The 24,375-nt window shown below is 36.1% G+C and overlaps 1 protein-coding gene across 1 annotated transcript in view; it reads right to left on the bottom strand.

Moving 5' to 3' along the window:
• Positions 1–24,375, bottom strand: part of NECAB1 (N-terminal EF-hand calcium binding protein 1) — a 285,391-nt gene that overhangs the window by 260,539 nt on the left and 477 nt on the right. The gene's annotated exons all lie outside the window — the stretch shown is intronic.

Below are 24,375 nucleotides of genomic sequence, written 5' to 3'. Positions count from 1 at the left end.
AAAGGGAACACTCTTGCACTGTTGGTGGGAATGTAAATTGACACAGCCACTATGGAGAACAGTATGGAGGTTCCTTAAAAAACTGCAAATAGAACTACCATATGACCCAACAATCCCACTACTGGGCATATACCCTGAGGAAACCAAAATTCAAAAAGAGCCATGTACCAAAATGTTCATTGCAGCTCTATTTACAATAGCCCAGAGATGGAAACAACCTAAGTGCCCATTGTCGGATGAATGGATAAACAAGATGTGGCACATATATACAATGGAATATTACTCAGCCATAAAAAGAAATGAAATTGAGCTATTTGTAATGAGGTGGATGGGCCTAGAGTCTGTCATACAGAGTGAAGTAAGTCAGAAAGAGAAGAACAAATACCGTATGCTAACACATATATATGGAATTTAAGAAAAAAAAATGTTATGAAGAACCTAGGGGTAAAACAGGAATAAAGACACAGACTACTGCAGAATGGACTTGTGGATATGGGGAGGGGGAAGGGTGAGCTCTGATAGGGCGAGAGAGAGACATGGACATATATGTACTAAGAAACGTAAGGTAGATAGCCAGTGAGAAGCAGCCGCATGGCACAGGGATACCGGCTCTGTGCTCTGTGACTGCCTGGAGCGGTGGGATAGGGAGGGTGGGAGGGAGGGAGACGAAGAGGGAAGAGATATGGGAACATATGTATATGTATAACTGATTCACTTTGTTATAAAGCAGAGACTAACACACCATTGTAAAGCAATTATACCGCAATAAAGATGTTAAAAAAAAAAAAAAGAAACAAGAAAAATCTCAAATAAAAAATCTAACCTTACATCTAAAGGAACTAGAGAAAGAAGAACAAACAAAACCCAAAGTTAGTAGAAGGAAAGATAAAAATCAGAGCAGAAATAAATAAATTAGAAACAAAGAAAACAATAGCAAAGATCAATAAAACTAAAAGCTGGCCCTTTAAGAAGATAAACAAAACAGATAAACCTTTAGTGAGACTCAGCAAGAAAAAGGGAGACTAACCAAATGAATAAAATTAGAAATGAAAAAGGAGAAGTTACAGTGGACACCACAGAAATACAAAGAATTGTAAGAGACTACTACAAGCAACTCTATCCCAATAAAATGAAAAACCTGGAAGAAATGGACAAATTCTTAGAAAGGTATAACCTCCCATGACTGAACCAGGATAAAATAGAAAATATGAACAGACCAATCACAAGTAATGAAACTGTGATTAAAAATCTTACAACAAACAAAAGTCCAGGACCAGATGGCTTCACAGGTGAAATCTATCAAACATTTAGAGAAGAGCTAACATCTATCCTTCTCAAACTCTTCCAAAAAATTTCAGAGGAAAGAACACTCCTAAACTCATTATAGGAGGCCACCATCACCCTCATACCAAAAGCAGACAGATACTACAAAAAAAGAAAATTACAGACCAATATCACTGATGAATATACATACAAAAATCCTCAAGAAAATACTAGCAAACAGAATCCAACAACACATTAAAAGGATCATACACCATGATCAAGTGGGATTTATCCCAGGGATGCAAGGATTCTTCAGTATACACAAATCAATCAATGTGACACCCCATATTAACAAATTGAAGGAGAAAAACCATATGATCTTCTCAATAGATGCAGAAAAAGCTTCTGACAAAACTCAACACTGACTTATGATAAAAACTTGCCAGAAAGTGGGCACAGAGGGAACCTACCTCAACATAATAAAAGCCATATATGACAAAACCCACAGCAAACATCATTCTCAATGGTGAAAAACTGAAAGCATTTCCTCTAAGATCAGGAACCAGACAAGGATGCACACTCTCACCACTATTATTCAACATAGTGTTGGAAGTCTTAGCCACAGCAATCAGGGAAGAAAAATAAATAAAAGGAATAAAAATTGGAAAAGAAGTAAAACTGTCACTGTTTGCAGATGACATGGAACTATACATAGGTAATCCTAAAGATGCCACCAGAAAACTACTACAGCTAATCAATGAATCTGGTAAATTTGCAGGATACAAAATTAATGCACAGAAATCTCTTACATTTCTATACACTAACAACAAAAGATCAGAAAGAGAAAATAAGGAAACAATCCCATTCACCACTGCAAAAAACAAGAATAAAATAACTAGGAATAAATCTACATAAGGAGGTAAAAAACCTCTACTCAGAAAACTATAAGAAACTGATGAAAGAAATCAAAGATTACACAAACAGATGGAGAGATATACCATGCTCTTGGATTGGAAGATTCAATATTGTGAAAGTGAGTATAGTACCCAAAGCAATCTACAGATTCAATGGAATCCCTATAAAGTTACCAATGGCATTTTTTACAGAACTAGAAAAAAAATCTTAAAATTTGTATGGAGACACAAAATACCCCAAAGAGCCAAAGCAATCTTGAGGGAAAAAAACAGAGTTGGAGGAATCAGAATCCCTGACTTCAGACTATACTCAAAGCTACAGTAATCAAGACAATATGGTACTGGCACAAAAACAGAAATATAGATCAATGGAACAGGATAGAAATCCCAGAGATAAACCCATGCACCTATGGTCAACTAATCTGTGACAAAGGAGGCAACAATATACAATGGAGAAGACAGTCTCTTCAATAAGTGGGGCTAAGAAAGCTGGACAGCTACAAGCCAAAGAATGAAATGAGAACACTCCCTAACACTACACACAAAATTAAACTCAAAATGGATTAAAGAGCTAAATGTAAGACGGGAAACTATAAAACTTTTAAAGGAAAACATAGGAAGAACATTCTTTAACATAAATCACAGCATGGTCTTTTTTGATGCACCTCCTAGAGTAATGGAAATAAAAGCAAAAATAAACAAATGGGACCTAATTAAACTTAAAAGCTTTTGCACAGCAAAGGAAACTATAAACAAGATGAAAAGGCAGCCCTCAGAATGGCAGAAAATATTTGCAAACAGATCAACAGACAAAGGATTAATCTCCAAAATATATAAAGAGCTCAAGCAGTTCAATATTTTAAAAAAATACAACCCAATCCAAAAAAGGGCAGAAGACCTAAATAGACATTTCTCCAAAGAAAACATACAGTTGGCCAAGAGGCACATGAAAAGCTGCTCAACATCAGTATTAGAGAAATGCAAATCAAAGCTACAATGAGATATCACCTCACACCAGTCAGAATGTCCATCACCAAAAAATCTACAAACAGTAAATCCTGGAGAGGGTGTGGAGAAAAGAGAACCCTCTTGCACTGTGGTGGGAATGTAAATAGATACAGCCACTATGGAGAACAGTATGGAGGTTCCTTCAAAAACTAAAAATAGAACTACCATATGACCCAGCAATCCCACTACTGGGCATATACCCAGAGAAAACCATAATTCAAAAGCAGTCATGTACCACAATGTTCATTGCAGCACTATTTACAATAGCCAGGACATAGAAGCAACCTTAGTGTCCATCAACAGATGAATGGATAAAGAAGATGTGGCACATATATACCATGGAATATAACTCAGCCATAAAAAGGAATGAAATTCAGCCATTTATAGAGACGTTGATGGACCTAGAGTCTGTCACACAGAGTGAAGTAAGTCAGAAAGAGAAGAACAAATATCGTATATTAATGCATATAAGTGCAATATAGAAAAATGGTTCAGATGAACCAGTTTGCAAGGCAGAAATAGACACACAGATGTAGAGAACAAATGTATGGACACCAGGGGGGTAAGTGGGGGTGGGGGGTGATGGTTGTGGTGGGATGATTTGGGAGATTGGGATTGACATATATATACTAATATGTATTAAATAGATAACTACTAAGAACCTGCTGTATAAAAATTAAATAAATATAATAAAATTCAAAAAATAAAAAGAGACAGAAAAATAGAAGACACAGGTATAAAGGGAAGGCAATGTGAAAACAGAGGTAAAGATTACAGTGATGTGGCCTCAGACCAAGTTTATGGTGGCCTCACAACCACCATAAACTGGAAGAAGCAAGGAAAGATTCTCCCCTAGAGCCTCCAGAGTATGGCTATGCCGACAACATGACATTGGACTTTGGTCATCCATAACTGTGAGAGAATAAATTTCTGTTGTTTTAAGCCACACCATTTGTGATAATTTTATTACAGCAGCCCTAGGAAACTAATATAGATAGGGATAACAATAATGTGTCTTATAAAAGTGTGCTTTATGGATTTGTCGAGATTATAAAAAGAAAAAAATGCAGAGCAATCTTGACATATGCAGGATACTCAATCATTTTAACTATTAAAATTATCCTTTAAATCAAAAATAATAAAATAAAATAAAATAAAAATGATGGTTGAACCTGAACTTTGAAAGCATGGACATGTTGAAAGGAATAAAAAATGGCTGGTTCAACAGAGTGTCACAGCAAATTTAATTGAAAACTATGAGTTGGATAACTGGATTTTCTTCCAAAATTGTAACACTAGAATGAATCCAATACAATCATTTTACAGATGGGGAAACTGAGGCCCGGAAACCCTGTGAATTTTTGCAAGGAGGCAGGATCAGAGTAAAAATGCATGTCTTCTCACTCCCTGTCCACATTCTTAACTTTGAAGTTGTCGTAGGACCAGAGCTGTAGGAAAAATGTGAAGGTCACTCAATGGAATTTCCTGCTGTTCTTGTTCAAAGGTGTCTCATTGTGGGCATATTCAATATTTACAGATGTTGCTGCTTGTGTAGTCTAAATTCATACCTTTGCAGAGATAGGGTCACTTTAACTTACAGTGTCTTTTCCTCTTATTGTAGGTTGTCTGTCTGGGTAAACCAAGCTATCTTCTTTGCCTTTCCATATTGGCCTTGATTTAGAATCAATGCCAGTATGATCAGATTGGGGAGCAAACTGTTACTAAACCTCCAGAAGTTATGGAAATGACATAATCACTTTTCTTCATGGGTGAGATATCTTGAGATTGCTAGTTGAGAAAATAATGATACCTGTCATATATTTACTGTAAATAAATCTGGCTTTAATACCAAAACCCCCCAAAAAACAAGACCAATTATATGTACTGAAATTGAATCTGTGATTTAAAAACTCCCAACAAACAAAAGCCCAGGGCCAGATGGTTTCACAGGTGAATTCTATCAAACATTTAAAGAAGAGTTAACACCTATCCTTCAAAAACTATTCCAAAATATTTCAGAGGAATGAACACTTCCAAACTCATTCTATGAGGCCACCATCACACCGACACAAAAACTAGACAATACCACAAAAATGAAAATTATAGGTCAATATCAGTGATGAATATAGACACAAAAATCCTCAACAAAATACTAGCAAACCGAATCCAACAATACATTAAAAGGATCATATACCATGATCAAGTGGAATTTATCCCAGGGATGTAAGGATTTTTCAATATCTGCAAATCAATCAGTGTGATACACCACATTAACAAACTGAAGAATAAAAACCATATGATCATGTCAATGATGCAAAAAAAACCTTTTGACAAAGTTCAATATACATTTATAATAAAAATTCTGCAGACAATGGTCATAGGGGGAACCTACCTCAACATAATATAGGCTGTATATGACAAACCCACAGCTAACATCACACTCAATGGTAAAAAGCTGAAAACATTTCCTCTAATATCAGAAACAAGACAAGGATGTTCTCTCTTACCACTTTAATTCAACATAGTTTTGGAAGTCCTAGCCATGGCAATCAGAGAAGAAAAGAAATAAAAGGGATCCAAATTGGAAAAGAAGTAAAACTGTCACTATTTGCAGATGACATGATACTATAAGTAAGTCCCCTACATACAAACCTTCAAGTTGTGAGCTTCCAAAGATGCAAATGTGCATTCCATCAACGTCAGGCCTGAGTGAAATTGTAGCTTGCACTCCATCTCCTATTGCTGAAAATCCTTCAGCTCTACCATCTCCCACCTCCTCTCCCTCCTCCAGTCAGTAACTCTTCTTGCCTGTTCACTTGATGATGCCAGCCCCTGTATGCCAGCTGTTGTACTATACTACTGTACTTTTCAAGGTACCGTACTGTAAGAATAAAAATGTTTTCTGTATTTTTTGTGTTTGGTTGTTGTGTATTATTTGCGTTAAAAGTATTATAAACCTATTACAGTACAGTACTATATAGCTGATTGTATTAGTTGAGTACCTAGGCTAACTTTGTTGGAGTTATGAACAAATTGGACATACAAACACACTCTCGGATTGGAACTCGTTCATATGTAGTGGACTTACTCTACATAGAAAATCCTAAAGATGTTACCAGAAAACTACAAGAGCTCATCAAACTCAGTAAGGTGGCAGGATACAAAACTAATAAAGAGAAATCTCTTGTATTTTTATACAATAACAATGAAAGATCAGAAAGAGAAATTAAGGAAACAATCCCATTTACCATTACATCAAAAAGAATAAAATACCTAAGAATAAACCTACCTAAGGTGACAAAAGACCATTACTCTAAAAACTATAAGATGCTGATGAAAGAAATCAAAGAAGACATAAACAGCTGGAAAGATATACCATGTTCTTGGATTTAAAGAATCAATATTGTCAAAATGACTACACTACCCAAGGTAATCTACAGATCCAATGCTATCTAGAGATCCAATGCAATCCCTATCAAATTACCAATGGCATTGTTCACAGAACTAGAGCAAAAAAATTTTAATTTGTATGGAAACACAAAAGACTCCAAATAGCCAAAGCAATGTTGAGAAAGAAAAACGGAGCTGGAGGAATCAGGCTCCCTGACTTCAGATTATACTACAAACCTACAGTCATCAAAGGAGTATGGTATTGGCACAAAAACAGAAATTAAGATTAATGGAGGTGGATAGAAAGCCCAGAAATAAACTCAGGCACCTATGGTCACTTAATCTATGACAAAGAAGGCAAGAGTATACAATGGGCAAGGACAGTCTCTTCAGTAAGTGGTGCTGGGAAAACTGTACAGCTACATGTAAAAGAATGAAAGTAGAACATTCTCTAACAACATGTGCAAAAATAAACTCAAAATGTATTAAAGACCTAAATGTAAGGCTGTTTACTATGAAATTTTTAGAGGTAAACATAGGCAGAACACTCTCTGATATAAATTGCAACAATATCTTTATGGATCCACCTCCTAGAGTAATGGAAATAAAATCAAAAATTAAAAAGTGGGACCTATTAAACTTAAAAGTTTTTGCACAGCAAAGGAAACCATAAGCAAAACGAAAAGACAACCCACAGAATGGGAGAAAATATTTGCAAATCATTACAACCGACAAGGAATAAATCTCCAAAACATACAGACAACTCATGCAGCTCAATATCAAAAAACAAACAACCCAATCAAAAATGGGCAGAAGATCTAAATAGACATTTCTCCAAAGAAGACATACAGATGGCCAAAAGGCACATGAAAAGATGCTCAACATCACTAATTATTAGAGAAATGCAAATCAAAACTACAATGAGGTATCACTTCACACTGGTCAGAATGGCCATCATCAAAAAGTCTACAAACAGTAAATGCTGGAGAGTGTGTGGAGAAAAAGGAACCCTCCTACACTGTTGGTGGGAATGTAAACTGGTACAGCCACTATGGAGAACAGTATGGAAGTTCCTTAAAAAACTAAAAATAGAGCTACCATATGATCTTGCAATCCCACTTCTGGGCATATATCCAGAGGAAACCATATTTCAAAAAGATACATGCACCCCAATGTTCATTTCAACCCTATTTACGATAGTGAAGACATGGAAGCAAACTAAATGTCCATTGACAGATGAATGGATAAAGAAGATGTGGTATATATATATATATATATATATATATATATATATACACACACACACACAAAAAATGAAGTATTACTCAACCATAAAAAAGAATAAAATAATGTCATTTTAGCAAAATGGGTAGACCTAGAAATTATCATACAAAGTGAAGTAAGCTAAACAGAGAAAGACAAATATTATATGACATTGCTTCTATATGGAATCTAAAAGAAGAAAAATGACACAAATGAACTTAATTCCAAAATAGAAAGAGACTCACAGACATAGAAAACAAATTTATGGTTACCAAAGGGGAAAGATGGGTGGGAGGAGGGATAAATTAGGAGGCTGGGGTTAACCTTACTACTATGTATTAACATAACACTACTATGTATAAAACAGATAACCAACAAGGACCTACAATGTAGCACAGGGAACTATACACAGTATTATGTATAAACTATATGGGAAAAGAATCTGAGAAAGAATATATATAGGGCTTTCCTGGTGGTGCGGTGGTTGGGAGTCAGCCTGCCGATGCAGGGGACACAGGTTCGTGCCCCAGTCCAGGAGGATCCCATGTGCCGCTGAGCGGCTGGGCCCGTGAGCCATGGCCGCTGAGCCTGCGCGTCCAGAGCCTGTGCAATGGGAGGGGCTGAAGCAGTGAGAGGCCCGCATACCGCAAAAAAAAAAAAAAAAAAAAAAAAAATATATATATATATATATATATATATATATATATATATATACACATATATATATATATATAACTGAACGATACTGTCAATCAATTATACTTCAATATTTTTTTTTTTTAATTTAAAACAAATCATTACAGTCAGGACTTTCACTCGTGCGCTCCCACATATTGAACTCCTTGATGAGTCACTTTTCCCAGTAGGGTCATTGTTAGGGCATGAGGTGTTTTTTGTATACTTGTTTGTTTAATGAATCACTCTTATTAGACTTTTCTTTGACTTTCAAGCTGGCAGATGTGTAGGAAGAGTTTGCAAGTTTGACTATGCCTGAGAGCAAACATGAATCTAGAGCTCTCTGAGAACCCTCCTCCGTAATAAGGTATCTGATTCTCAGTTTCATTAATTTTCACCAAAATGTTTGAGAAATAGTGAGGCATTATGAAATGAAAATCAGCCTTATGCCAATAATCCTACTTTACAGCACCCAGTCCTTTATCTTGTCATCTTTATTTGTGTCTCATATCACTTATTAGAACATCATAGGGACTGTGGCATCCAGTTGGGGGGCGCAGTGAAACTTGACTAAGTAGCGCTTATCAAAGGACAGCCTTGTTATTAATACACAGGAAACATAGAATCTGGCCTGTCGATGGTACTCTGAAAGTTTCTGTCTTCAAAAAAATATTCCTACTTACCAGAACCTTTGTTTCACCCCTCTACTTGAGGTCATATTCTTACATTTTAACTGAATAAACCAAACTTTGGGTAACCAAATTAAAAGACTCTTAGAAATTCTCATTTAATCTAATAACATTAGTTATATAATGATCCAATGAAATCTTCAAACTATTTCTAAACACACATATACAGCAACAACTTCTCTTAGACCAGGGGTTTTAATGCCAGCATTATTTTCTTGAAGTAGATTAGTCATTCAAAGAGTCATAATTCTTTCATATTACCAAGAAAATTAGTGCATTAAGTCAAGAAAACTAGTGCATTGGGAAATCAGAATATCATATTCAAGCTCTTTGCAAATTCAGATTATAATTATATTTATATATTTGTAGACTGAAGTACGTATATATGTGCATATACAGTAAAGTGAAAAGATCACCAAATTTGGAGTCAGATAAACCTGAGTTCAAAATTCTGCTGTTAACATACAATATAACCCAGAAAAATTATTTAAACTCTCTGAGCTTCACCTAAAAAAAGGAGAAATATTAAAAATAGCTAAAAATATTGTACAATTACTACTATATGCAAGATCAAGACTAAGAGTTTTAGAGGCATAAGAGAGTAATATTACCCTTCTTTCACAGATGAGGAAACTGAGGCAAGGGGAATTTGAGTAACTTGCTCAAAGTCATAAAACTAAAGCCTATGTTCTTACCACTAATCTAAACTGGCTATTCTCTAGACTTTTCATAATAACTGAAGACAATATACACAAAGCATCTAGTATAAGGCGTAGCCCATAATATATCCTCAATAAATTTTACAAATACTATTGATTAACAACAGATAAACAGTAACAGTGCTTAGTTTGATCAACTGATATATATGATTAAGTTTCTTCAGTTTTCAAGGTCAAATTTTTGGTAATGCACTTCTTACAAATAAAGCTGCAAATATTTATTGAGCACCTATGTTGTGACAGGCACTTGGCTCACCACTGTCGGCCTGGTGCTATGTGTAATAACATGGTCTCTACCCTCACAGATTTACAATGTACAGGTTATTGGAGTGGTCTAAAGGCCACTGAGGAGAACTATAATGATCTCTTAAAGAGACCAGTCATTACATTGGGATCAAAAGTGTCATTCATACAGCCTGCCTATTTGCTGACCAAGAAAGGCAAATCAAGGACGGCAGCAGATCTTAGCAAATGCACATCTAAAAGAGGAATTAGATGATATTATTCATTACAATGAGCCTTTTTATTTTGCCCTTTGAGAATGTTAAAAAAATTCTTTTTGCATATTTTACAAATGCCCATGTTATCATTTCCATTTTCATTCGACCTGCATAGAAGTTTTGCATTTCTGTGTTTAATTTTAGGCTCTTTAGATCAAAGCACTTGTGTCTCTGTTGTACAATACTATTTTAAGGTCTATCTTTATGTCTAAGACACTAGTCTATGATTTAAAAACAACAACCAACCCCCCCCCAAGATCTCTCTAATCATGTATTATTTTTTCCAGTTTCTCCAGAAGCTTCTCTTTCATGTGAGATAGATTCCAAAATTAAATCTGTACTGTGGCACGCTATCATACTGCTTATAGTCCCTTATTCCCTGTGTTAGTCCATCACCAATTATGCAGTCCATAAAGTATTCTATCATGTGAGAAGTACATGTAGCACCTGTTTATTTACCAATACAGAATGTGATGAGCACATGGTACAGAAAGATTTTTTAATGCTAATATCCTCTCATTTACATTAGATTATCCCTATCCTTTTCCTGTTTTTCAATTCTGCTTGTAAGGTAAATAGTCTGCTTTTCCAACTAAACTCCACTGAAATAAAAATGACTAGAATGTCACCAAGTGTCTCCAAAGCACCACAACACAAAAACAACTCAGGCTTTCAGTAGTATACTGGTCACATTAATCCTAATAATGCCAGCAAAATGAGCAGGTATAAATTCTTACTATATGATATGCACTGCCCTGGGAAATTTTCGTATGTTATCTCATTTATTATTTAAAACCCCATGACATAGGTAGATGTCATTATCTCTATTTTGTAGATGAGAAAGCTGAGGGTACAGAGTTTGTTACTTACCCAAAGTCACACAGCTACTAGCTGTCATAGCTGTGATTTAAACCCATACCTGTCTGACCCTGTCCTCCCTTCACTTTACACTGAGAATGAGGGAGAAGAGTAAAGTGGGATGAAAGGCAGAGGGGAGAGTGGACAGATGGAAGGGAGATGGATAATGGAGTAGAATGTACTTAATTATTATTAGTTCATTAAACAAATATCCATTGAGCACCTAGTATTGCCTAGGCATAGTGTCTACTCATAAGACAAGTTCCTTACCATAGAAAGGCACGTTTGGTTTAGAGAAGTAGAATCACCAACAATTTTAGTCCTCACAAAGGGCAATAATCAATACATGCCAAAGTATGGAGAAAGAGGGTGGGGTTCTGTCTGGAGGAGTTGATGAGTGCTTCCCAGATAATGTGACTTTGACTAGGAATGTAAGAAATACCTCAGAGTTCTCAAGTTGGCTAAGGGTTGAAAGGCCAGAGCAGGTGGAGATGAAAGCAGGGACAACACCACAGAAGTGTGGCACGTGGAGCCCCAAGTGCTTCAGAGGGCTGCAGAGGAGGATGCATGGTGAAGATTGTGGGAACAACAGCAGAAGGACAGGTAGCTTTGACAACATGTTGGGATTGGGCACTAGGAAAGGGAACAAGAAGGGTAGAGGTATCATATGGGGGTGGGGATGAGACAGGTGAGAAAACATGGAACTGAATAGGACCACATGGGGTTGCCAGTGCCAATGACCACTCTACATGGCATAACATATGAAATTATGTTAAAACCCATTAAATCGTGTGTATAACACATATCATGGGTTATGATAGTGGGCTGCCAAAGAGGTAAGTTTTGATGGAAAGAAAAGTGATAGATACAAAGGTAATACTGACCCTCTATCAGAGCATTGGTGTCCAAGGAAAGGAAAGTGTAGCCTCGAGAGAATTAGGATCTTAGGTAGAGAGGGAGACAAGGTATTTCTGAGCTGAAAATGGCTGCCAAAGTAGAGGCAGGTAGCATGGAGACATATGGACTACTCGGTTGTGCTTTCAGCATCACTGGAGCTAGATATCAGGCATAGGCCAATGAGTAGAATGAGGAGACAAGATGATAGCACCATTATGTCTGTCTTAAAAATTAATCAAGTGGTCCAAGTGAAAAAAAACAAAACCCTTTGACTGCAACATAGTTTGAGAAAACATTTAATTGGGTAGGCACAGTTAAATATTATCAGGATTTGGGGCACTATTTTATTGCTCCTTAGATTTATATCTTTTCTGTTGTGTGGCAAGGTGTTGAGTGCCAATCAAGCTTTCCTTGATCTGGCAGCTTAATGGGCAACTAGACTACAACACATGTCTGTCAGATCTAGATTCTGCCTATAATTTCTCCCCATATATAAGAAACTGGATTTCAAGAAAAGGACTTTTTGAACCCTAAATTTGTCAAGAAACTCTTGTCAAGAGTATAGCTCTGTTATGTACTTATGCTACAGCCACAGAATAAATTCAATAATCTCTGATTTGGTATTCTGTGGAACAAAATTTATAGTGGAATGAAGGATTCAAAAGATATTGCTTATGACAGCTTATAATTGGACTTTGTGCAGGCATCATTTCAACTTTAGTTCTTTTGACAAAACAATTTTTCCTTCTGGTTTCTGCTACTTGTCTGCCTCTATAGATTATCACTCACAGTGCATACAATTCGACTGGGAGAGCTATGCTCAAGAGCCATGGAGTAGAGATAAGTCTGTAATACAGGCTTCCAGGTAACCATCTTAGAGTGTAGTAGCCCCAAGGCCACTATAAAGTTCAATGTTGAGAGCCTGGACTTTGGTGTCACACAGACTAAAGTTCAAGTCTCAGATCTATATTTGATAACTCTAAGAAGTAATGAATGCAAAGCACTTACCCCAGTAGATACTCAACAAACAGAAGCTATTATTACTTTAAAATTAGTTTAAAGCACAACACAAAAGGGAAACCAGAGCCCAAGTATGATGGCTCCTCACTTCAAAGGCATAAATTCCATCTTCCTGTCAAGTGCAGATACCTCTGTCAACTTCTGATGAACTCACCTAAACTGGAGCCATGAACTCACGTAAAACTCTTACTGGTACAAGAAACTGACATTTTATGTGTCAGTTTCTTGGGTTCCCCACTCTCTTCCATATTATTCTATATAAAGTGATCTAAACAGTAAGAGATTAATAAGTAGAAACTGTAGATTTTTGCTCTTACCATTTTTGTCTGCTCTCCTCAGTATCTGGAAAAGAAAAAGGAAACATTTTATCACCATTTTTGTAAGTATTGCAGCGAACATTATACTCCCACATAATTTACCCATTATTAAATGAAAGAAATTCCAATTTAAAATAAAGTTTTCCCAGTTGAAATATTTCTCTACAATAGTAAAAAATTAAAGATACCCAAATGTCCATAAACAAGTGAATGGACAAACAAGCCATGGTGTATCCATACAATGAATACTCCTGAGCAATGAAAAGGAACGAGCTCTTGATGAATACAATAACTTGGATAGATCTCGAAGTAATTATGCTGAGTAAAAATCCTAGACACAAAAGAAGATACATTATTCCATTTATATAAAATTCTAGAAAATGCAAATAATAACAGAAAACAGATTAAGGGTTGTGTAGGAATGCAAGGGCAGAGAGGGCTGGATTACAAGAGGGCATGAGGAAACATTTTAGGATGGTAGATAAATTTATTTTCTTGATTGTGGTAAAAGTTTCACAGATATATAAATATGTGAAAACTCATCAACTTTTCACTTTAAATATGTGCTATTTAATGTAAGTCAATCATATAATAACACGGGGAATAAACAGGAACAAAACTAATAAATTGTGGATAAATAAGAGCTCTTGCGTCTATAGTATATCTTACTTTTATGAGTTAATTTATTATCTGGGACTATCTTAAATTGTCTTTGATGAATATGAACTGCTTGACCATCCAGTATCTTTAGTAAAGATTTCTAATTTTCTTCTGGGAAACCAATCTTTCCTCCAGTCTTGGACCATGTGTTCCAGGGTTGGGCAGAGTACTCAAGCCTAGTAAACTGAGTGTCATACTTCTCTGGCCACAGTGATTACTCAGGCATTAGCACAATAAAGCCAATGAAGTCATGGTTTTCCTTGAGTTGTCAAGAGAGAAACACTTTATCTTCTGTTGACTCTGAACCTAGGAAAATATAGGTAAGGAGCTGCTTTGTTGTAATTGTATATGTCACGGGTTGAACTGTATTGCCCCAAAACAAATGTTGAAGTCCTAATCCTTAGTAACTGTGAATGTGACCTTGCTTGGAAATACAGTCTTTGTTGTAATCAAACTAAGACCTTACTGGATTGGACCCTAAATCCAATGGTTAGTGACTTTATAAGGAGAGCAATTCAGAGATGCAGAGACACAAAGAAGAAGGCTATGTGATAACAGGGGCAGATATTGGAGTGATACAGCTGCAAGCCAAGGAATGCCAAGGGCTGATTGTCACCACTAGAAGCTAGGAGACAGGCATGGAACAGATTCTTCCCTAGAGCCTTCAAAGGGAATATGGTCCTACCCACACCTTGATTTCATCCCTCTAACCTCCAGAACTGAGAGAGTAAATTTTGTTGTTTAAACCACCATTTGTTTAGTACTTTATTATAAAAGCCCTAGGAAGTTAATATAATATACAACCTGGAAATAACTAACATTCAAGAAAGGAGTATCCAGAGGCTGAGAGAAACTGTATCTTGATGACATTCTCTGAGCCCCTGATCAAGCCATCCTGAAAAGATGATTTCTGCTTTTCATTACAAGAGTCAATAAATTGTTATTTTTTTAAATCTTAAAATAGTTTGGGTTATTTTTTTTCTGTTAAGAGCAATCAAATTATCCCTAACTGATACTGTATACTGCTAGAAAAAAATCTGGATAATATAATACACAGCTATGTTATACACAGTACCAAAGAAAATGTCCCTTTACCATATTGCAAAGACAAGCTTTAATTAAGTGAAGGAGCACTTAAGGATTATTTTTTTCCTGAGAAATTTATAGTTATGGTTAAGTAACAAGAGCTATTCTTATATTTAGGTCATCATTTCTTGGTGGCTAGTTTGAAACATGAGCAATAATTTTTATTACCAAAATTTTCTGTTTTACTGCTTTCCACTACAGACTTGATCCTCCTTGCCTTCTGTTGATTTCATGGAAATGAAGTATGGATAAATCTAATCATTATTACAATGTGTTTTTATTATAAAATACTAATATTATTACTAAAAACCTCTCCCATGAAAAATTTCCAGTAACAGATATGTATCATCCTGACTTGAGTGCATAAAAAGTGCACTTTTTAAAACTAAATTTATCTAATTATTGGAGGAGGACTGCTTTCAATAGTAAGAGTTTCTATGTTTAGAGCAAAATGAGACACATTCTTTTTTTTACCATACTGGAAGTAATTTCTAGTGGAGATTTTGTGAATCCATCTCTCCATCATAACCAGCTTCTTTCTCTCCTCTGAAACATGAAGCCATAGAGTTAGGGAGACATAAAACACAGTCTATTTCTTACCTTTGATATACTCTAAGATTCTATTTCAAGCTCTATTGTACCCTTATGAGTTTGAAGTGATTAAAATAGGAATAACAAAACACCAGAGACTCAGACCCAGGACTTCCAACATTTCATTTCATAAAGAACAATCTTAAATAGCATTCAGCTTCTTATAGATGAAATTAAGATAGACACTCGTTATTAAGACAGTTCTTTGTAATTGAATATGAATGGAAATGTCTCTGCTGCAGAGTTTTCCTCTGAGCTCTCACACTAATAAAAAAATGTACCATGAATAAGAATTGAATTCATTATTTTATGCTACCATAGTACTCTGGGTCAGCTAATCTTACTAGTTACTATCACAAGATAGTAAATAGATTTAAATATCGTGGCCAAACTTAAAGCTTAATGCAGGTGGTGCTATGTTTTTGAAACCCTTTAAGGTTTATCAAATAGCATCTTTTACCTTGAAAGATATTCTTTAATGGCCTTGACTGAAGTTCTTCACTTTTCATTTTAAGTTATTGAAGGAAGGTATTAAAATGCAAATGTTGTCTTGGAGGCATAAAACACTAACACCATCACCATTCACTGAACTAATGTTTGCTAAGTGCCTCCTCTCATATACCAGGTTAATTAGGTAATGAGATGAGCTATCAGTCACTTAGTGGACTCCTGAGAAACTGAGACATAGGGCAGAGAATAGGGACTCATCCGGAACATGGAGTACCATCCAGAAAGGAAGACCTAGTAGGTGAGTCATAGTGTGTGGGCCTGGACATCTCTCAGGTAGTTTTGCTACCAGGAGATTAGTCACCCTGAGATAGGATGCAGGTAAGTGGGCACTGTCTTCTCAATTTTGCCTAATGTAGGCTGTGTAGGAAAATAATTTATAATTTATAATGTATGATAACAGTAAAACTAAGTTTTCCTTATTTCTGCTGCTTCCTGAATCTAGTAGAGTGACATTGCCATTAAAGTAGACAGTGATGGGTTAATTTCCATTGTTCCAACTGGACAATATCAAATTAAAAACTGTGCGTGTTATTAATCTCACTCAAATAAACAACTGTGCACTAGGCAAGATAGGAGGGGTAACTGTAACAGAATTCAGTCACAGAACCACTGTACCTGGAAAACTGTTTCTGCTCTGACAGTTCTCTCTACAGATTAATATATATAGGACATTGGAATTAAGTATCTTTGCAAGCAGGAAAGATTACTCTTTTGCACAAAGTCTCTGACCATCAAGGGAGTGTGCCTTTTGTTCTGGGTGTTCATGGATGTGCATGCTTGCTTAGAGGAAGGAAGGGAAGACAAATAGTAAAGTCATCTGTCTCCTTCACAACATTTAAGGCCCCACTTCTACCTCACCACTTCCCCTCCAGTTAAAAATCAAAGGAGGGCTTCCCTGGTGGCGCAGTGGTTGAGAATCCGCCTGCGGATGCAGGGGACACGGGTTCGTGCCCCAGTCTGGGAAGATCCCACATGCCGCGGAGCGGCTGGGCCCGTGAGCCATGGCCGCTGAGCCTGCGCGTCCGGGGCCTGTGCTCCGCAACGGGAGAGGCCACAACAGTGAGAAGCCCGCGTACCACAAAAAAAAAAAAAAAATCAAAGGAAATCTGTTTGGAAGAAGGCAGCAGCATCAAATGGGTAAAACTGCAACTAACTTCATTTGGGATTCATCTTGCTTTCGGGGATTAGCTGAAGGTTAGTTTTTCTCCCTTTGCACAGTAGTAGAGTTGACTGATGACTCAAAAGAGGGCCCACATGCTATACAGACAAGTATTCTAAATTAGAGTTTATTCTCTGTTATCCAGAACGCAGCAACCTTAAAAAAGATAGCATATGGATGTAAAAAGGAAAATACTTTTAATCCTTCAGGTCCTTCTGTGTTGCTGCACACTGGAACCAGTTCAGCCCTGTCCAGTGGTTGGCAGTTGTGCCCTGTGCAAATGCACTGCAGCAGCCTCAGTGCACAGCCATGAATTGGTACCAGCACTAGGTTTTCTAAGCCCCCCAATAAGATATTAAAGAGTATTTATGATGAACTGATACTTAATTCTGACATTTTTTAGAAAGAAAATCATACAAATCAGATTTATAAAATTTTGCCTGTATTAGCTTGTGGGTTTTGCTACTGCTATTTACACATTCAACATGGAATACTGATGTAACAGAGTAGTTCAAATGTACATAACATATATCCTTTTTTTCTCAGTTTTCTATACTATGAACTGTTAGTTCATACTCACAATAACATTTACATTAAATATCATACTCATTATTATTACTGAATTGGACATAAGGAAAATGAAACAAAAGCCAACAGTTGTAAATCTCTCCCAGATTTTCTGATTTATGTCTAGTTTCTAACCAGTTGGACATATACAGTCATGTCATTAACAGTATCCTCAAAAGCAGTTTAAATCATTTCTTAGAGGAATGATTATTGCAGTGACACTGGAATATAAACACTGAAAATCAAAGTTTTCCTCAAATTTAGAAATTAGTCTATGTGATGCAGAAACCTCTAATCAATTTCATTTCTGTTCCTCTTTGGAAACGGGAATATGTTTCACCTACTTATTATAATCTGAGTAGAATTCAAAAAGCAATCTTTCATAGCAGTGCTACTAGAATACATTAAAGCTGATCAAATAAAATTATGTATTTATATTCCACATTTTTTTTCTGCTAAAAGCAATATGATCCCAAAATAAATAATTCAAAAATCCCTAAATAACAAATTCTTTTTCAATCACCTATTTCACCATAGTGCTAGATTTGTCACAAAGTATCTCAAAGAAAAGTGTAAACAAAATCTTTTCTATTCAAGATAAAATCCAGTGGCAGTTTTTTTGTAGACTCAACCATTTTACTGGCAACAAAGCATGTCAACACCTGTCATGTGAAATCAGTTTTATATTTTTATTTTTAAATTATAGAAATAAATATATGAAGACAAGGCTGTTCTATTTATAGAGTATGCATTCCTTCAGAACAGAGACTTGATACTATTTATTTACAGAACTTGGGAACAATCATACATATGCAAATAACAATAAATGAGATTTTAATCTCTTCTTTTTTCTTCTTTGTAAATAGCAGTTTGAACACTTGGGCCAAGTAGGTGTTTATGTCAGAGATGATGACTTTCTATTTACATAGCTCAATACATTCATCTCTACAGTATCACTAGGATTTGTACACTGCTTTAGAACAGTCACAGAGAAGGGGTATGACCGTGGTGACAGAGTAGGAAGACCCTGAGCTTACTTCTTCCTACGGGCACCAAAATTACAACTATTTACAGAGAAACAATTGATGAGAAAGGCTGGAATCTAGCAGAAAAGATCTTATACACCAAAAATATAAAGAAGGAACCACACATTGACAAAATGAAGAGACAATCTACTCACTGGGAGAAAATATTTGCAAATTATATGACTGATAAAAGATTAATACCAATATATATAAACAGCTCATACAACTCAACATCAAAAAAAAAAAATTAAAAATGGGCAGAAGAGCTGAATAGACATTATTCCAAAGAGGAAATGCAGACGGCCAACAGGCACATGAAAAAATGCTCAATATTGTTAATCATCAAGAAAATGCAAATCAAAACTACAATGAGATATCACCCATCAGAATGGCTATTATGCAAAAGGACACAAATAAAAAATACTGGCAAGCATATGGAGAAAAGGGAACACTTGTACACTGTTGGTGGGAATATAAATTGGTGCAGCCACTGTGGAAAATAGTATGGAGATTTCTCAAAAAACTAAAAGTAGAACTACCATATGACCCAGCAATTCCACTCCTGGGTATATATCTGAAATAAACAAAAACACTAATTAAAAAAGATACATGCAGCTCAATGTTCATAGAAGCATTATTTACAATTCCCAAGATATGGAAGTGACCTAAGTGTCCACCAACCCCAGGACACCCTGGGCCCTGGCCCTGCCCACCAGCAGGCTGACACAGAAAAGGAAGAAGTAAAATTATCATTGTTCACGGATGACATGATACTAAATATAGGAAATCCTAAATATATCACAAAAAAACTACTAGAACTCATTATGGGTTTGGCAAAGTTCCAGGATACAAAATTAATATATAGAAATCTGTTGCATATCTATACACTAACAGTGAACTATCTAAAAGAGAAGGTAAGAAAACAGTCTCATTTACAATGACATCAAAAAGAATAAATTACCTAGGAATAAACCTAAGGAGGTAAGAAACCTGTACTCAGAAAACTATAAAACACTGATGAAAGAAATTGAGGACAACATAAACAAATGAAAAGATATACCATGTTTATGGATTAGAAAAATTAATATTGTTAAAATGTTAACAATTAATATTAACAATATTAACAATTAATATTGTTAAAACCAAAGGTAGTCTACAGATTCAGTGTAATCCCTATCAAAATACCAATGGCATTCACGGAACTAGAAAAAATAATTCTAAAATTTGTATGGAAACATAAAAGGCCATGAATAACCAAAACAATCTTGAGAAAGAACAAAGCTGGAGGTATCATGCTTCCTGATTTTAAACTATACTGCAAAGGCACAGTAATCCAAACAGTATTGTACTGGCACAAAAACAAACACATAGATCAATGGAACAGAATAGAATCTAGAAATGAACCCACACTTATATGGCCAATTAATCTACCACAAAGGAGGCAAGAATATATATGAGGAAAAAGCCTATTCAATAAGTGGTGTTGAAGGGAATTCTCTGGTGGTCTAGTGGTTAAGACTCAGTGCTTTCCCTTTTGGGGCCCGGGTTTGATCCCTAGTCAGGGAAATAAGATCCCACAAGCTTCATGGTGCGGCCAAAAAAAAAAATAGTGTTGAGAAAACTGGACAGCTACCTACAAAAGAATCAAACTGGACTATTCTTTCATACCATGCACAAAAATGAATTCAAAATGAATTAAAGGCTTAAATGTAAGACTGAAACTATATAAATTATAGAAGATAATATAGGCAGTACACACTTTAACATCACTATTAGTAATATTTTTTTGAATATGTCTACTCAGTAAAGGGAAACAAAAGCAAAAGTAAACAAATGGTACTACACACTTAAAAGCTTTTGCACTGTGAAGGAAACTATCGACAAAACAAAAACTCCATCTACTGAATGGGAGAAGATATTTGCAAATGACATATCTGATAAGGAGTTAATATGCAAAATATACAAGGAAGTTGTACAACTCAACATCAAAAAAAACAATTTCCCAATTAAAAACTGGGCAGAAGATCTTAATAGACTTTTTTCCAAGGGAGACATATAGATGATCAACAGGCACATGGAAAGATGCTCAACATCACTCATCATCAGGGAAATGCAAATCAATACCACCATGAAATATCACCTCACACATGTTAGGATGGCTATTATCAAAAAAGACAACAAATACAAGTATTGGAGAGGATGTGGAGAAAAGGGAACCCTCATGCACTATTGGTGACAATGTAAATTGGTGCAGCCACTATGGAAAAGAGTATGAAGATTCCTCAAAAAATTAAAAATAGAACTATCATATGATCCAGAAATTCTACTCCTGTATATTTATCTGAAGAAAAAGAAAACACTAATTAGAAAAGATATATGCCCCCTTATGTTCATTGTAGCATTATTTACAATAGCCAACATGTGGAACCAACCTAAGTGGCCATTAATAGATGAATAGATAAAGAAGAAGTGGTATATATATGCAATATAAAAATATATGCCATAAAAAAAGAATGAAATCTTGCCATTTGTGACAAATGGATGGACCTAGAGGGTATTATGCTAAGTGAAATATGTCCGGCAGAGAAAAATTAATGCTGTATGATATCACTTATATGTAGAATCTATAAAACAAAACATAACAAAGCATAACAAAAGAGAAACAGTTATAGATACAGAGAACAAAAAGGTGGTTGACAGAGGAGAGAGGGGTTGGGAAAAGAAAAATAACTGAGGGAGTTTAAGAGGTACAAACTTTCAGTTGCAAAATAAATGAGTCACAGGTATGAAATAGTCAATAACTATGTAATACCTTTGTATGACAGATCTTAACTAGACTTATCATGGTGATCATTTTGAAATGTATGGAAATATCAGTTCACTGTGTTGTTAAATAAGAACTAACATAGTGGTATAAGTCAATTATATTAAAAAAGAGACAAACAAACTCATAGAAAAAGAGATCACATTTGTGGTCACCAGAGGCAGGGGTGGAGGAGAAGAAATTGGAGGAGGTGGTCAAAAGGTACAAATGTCCAGTTATAAGATACATAAGTACTAGGAATGTGATGAACAACATGATAAATATAATCAACAACACTGTATGTTATATGTGAAAGTTGTTAAAAGAGTAAATCCTAAGAGTTTTCTTCACAAGGAAAAATTTCTATTTTTAAAATTTTGTATCTATACGAGATGATGGATGTTCACTAAACTTACTGCGGTAATCATTCCATGATGTACGTATGTGCACATTATGAATATATTAAGGTGTACATTATGCTGTACACCTTAAACTTATATAGTCCTGTAAGTCAATTATATCTCAATAAAACTGGAAGAAAAATAAATAAATAAATAATTAAATAAATTAAATACACTTTTTTCCAGAAAAATAAAAAAGTCATAGGGAAGCACTTGTTATCCTTCGGGGACAGGCTGAAGATCAGCTCAGAATGAATGGAAGCCCCTCTTTCTCTCTCTGAATCAACTTCATGGCAGTTTAGCCATCAACCTTATAAGTGAGATGATTTTCAGGGGTCCTGACTCTCTATCCCTGAGGATTTCCTTCTCCGGTGTGCTGTGTGCCTCCTCCTTCTACCTGCTTAGTTCCACAGGGCCTTTTTTGCCTTGAATGGCAAGACTTAAAAGGAATAATATCAGCCAGTTTAACCATTAGCACCAATAACATCATCTGATTAAGCAGAGATGAGTGCTCATTAGTATTGTTAATACCTCATTAAGAATGAGGTATTAACAATCCTATTGAGTGGAAGAAATTGGAATCCCACATGTGTATTGGTGGGAAGAAGATGGCCTGCCCAGAATGCCTGTATCCCCAATTGCAGCTGCATGGTGATGAGAAGAGAAGGCTGCTAGGAAACAAAGTTGAACCTTATCTATATTTTTGCCTTACACTAGGTTTAATTATTGATAGGGGTTTCTCTCCCAATTAAAAAATTCAAGCTAATCCGTTCAAAATAAACTTGTGAGGGCTCCTTGCCTCCTCTCCCTTATATTCATCATTTCTGTTTCACCATCATGATACTAATAATTTGGTTTTCTCATATTTTCATTGCTCCACAAATAAATAAATGTGTTTGGCCTCTGGCCCCCTCACCTTGATTTTAATAAGAAATGTTAACTCAGAGAAGGAAAGGGCACGAATCACTCTTCAATGCCCTTTGCCCATCTTTTATCATGCCAGAATTGTCCCCACTGAGCCAGAAACTACCTCAGGGGACAGCATGAATGTGACAACTGAGGGGCTGAGAGAGCTGGGTGCCCCGCAGGAAACTGAGGGATACGAAAACCACAAAACCTAAAGGCAGAGAAAAGAGCTGAACAAAAGGATGAGAAATATAGAGACCAGCAGGAAGGAAATTAAAGCAAAATCGAGAAACAAGAAATAAAACTGCTATAGAGATAGAAACCACAGCATGAAGGCAGAAAAATATCAGAGAAAGGGAAATAAAGAATGAACAAAACTGATCATCAACAGCAGAGAAATGGAGGAAGAGAATCAATACCGAAGCCAGGGAGAGGACCAAAAGAAGAACAGCTAAATGCTTGAATTGATGAAGATAATGACAGTAATTACAATTTGGAGAGGTACAAAAGGCCAATAACAGAGCAGGAAAATGGAAAAATAGGATATGGCAGTGAAAAAAGGATCATTATGAAAGAGATCTTGGCCACTGCTAGTAAAAATGAAAAACAAATATGTTTTCAAAGTGTTTTCTAGGGGGCTGGAGGAGGAGATGAGGCATTGCCACTTCTACCGATTCCCTTGGTCACCATAGAGAATCTGCGAGGTGGGTACTGCAAACAGAGCACATTAGAGATGAGTTGGGACAACTCCCCCCACCCCTATGGAGACTGTTGTATTTACAAACCTAGTCCCTATTGGAATCCAGGCTGTTGAGAAATTTAAGTTTGGGGATTTATTAAGGGTTGTTAAGCCCCAGGTTTTAGGGCTGGGACAGCCGTTTTTACAAGTTGAGTGGTGTTCATTTCTCCAGCATTTAACTGGGTGGTTTACCACGGAGAGAGTGAAGCGAAGTAGAAGGTAGTTCTCTCCGGTGTTCTGGGGGCAAAACACTGGCTGATCAGCTCCTGGGCCGACACCCCTCCTCCCGAGTAAGAAAAAAGACGCTGGCGGTGGGTGGGGGCGGGGAGGGGCACTGATCTAACACCTTCCCTCTGTACTTACTTCGAGGAAGATCGACATGCCCTTTGACAGCTGCAGCTCAGAGCTGAGCTCT

The sequence above is a fragment of the Lipotes vexillifer genome, unplaced genomic scaffold (assembly GCF_000442215.2).
Source record: "Lipotes vexillifer unplaced genomic scaffold, Lipotes_vexillifer_v1.1 scaffold174, whole genome shotgun sequence".
In the NCBI taxonomy this organism is placed as follows: domain Eukaryota; kingdom Metazoa; phylum Chordata; class Mammalia; order Artiodactyla; family Lipotidae; genus Lipotes; species Lipotes vexillifer.
The sequence above is the reverse complement of the archived record's forward strand: the minus strand, read 5'-3'. Positions and strand labels throughout refer to the sequence as shown.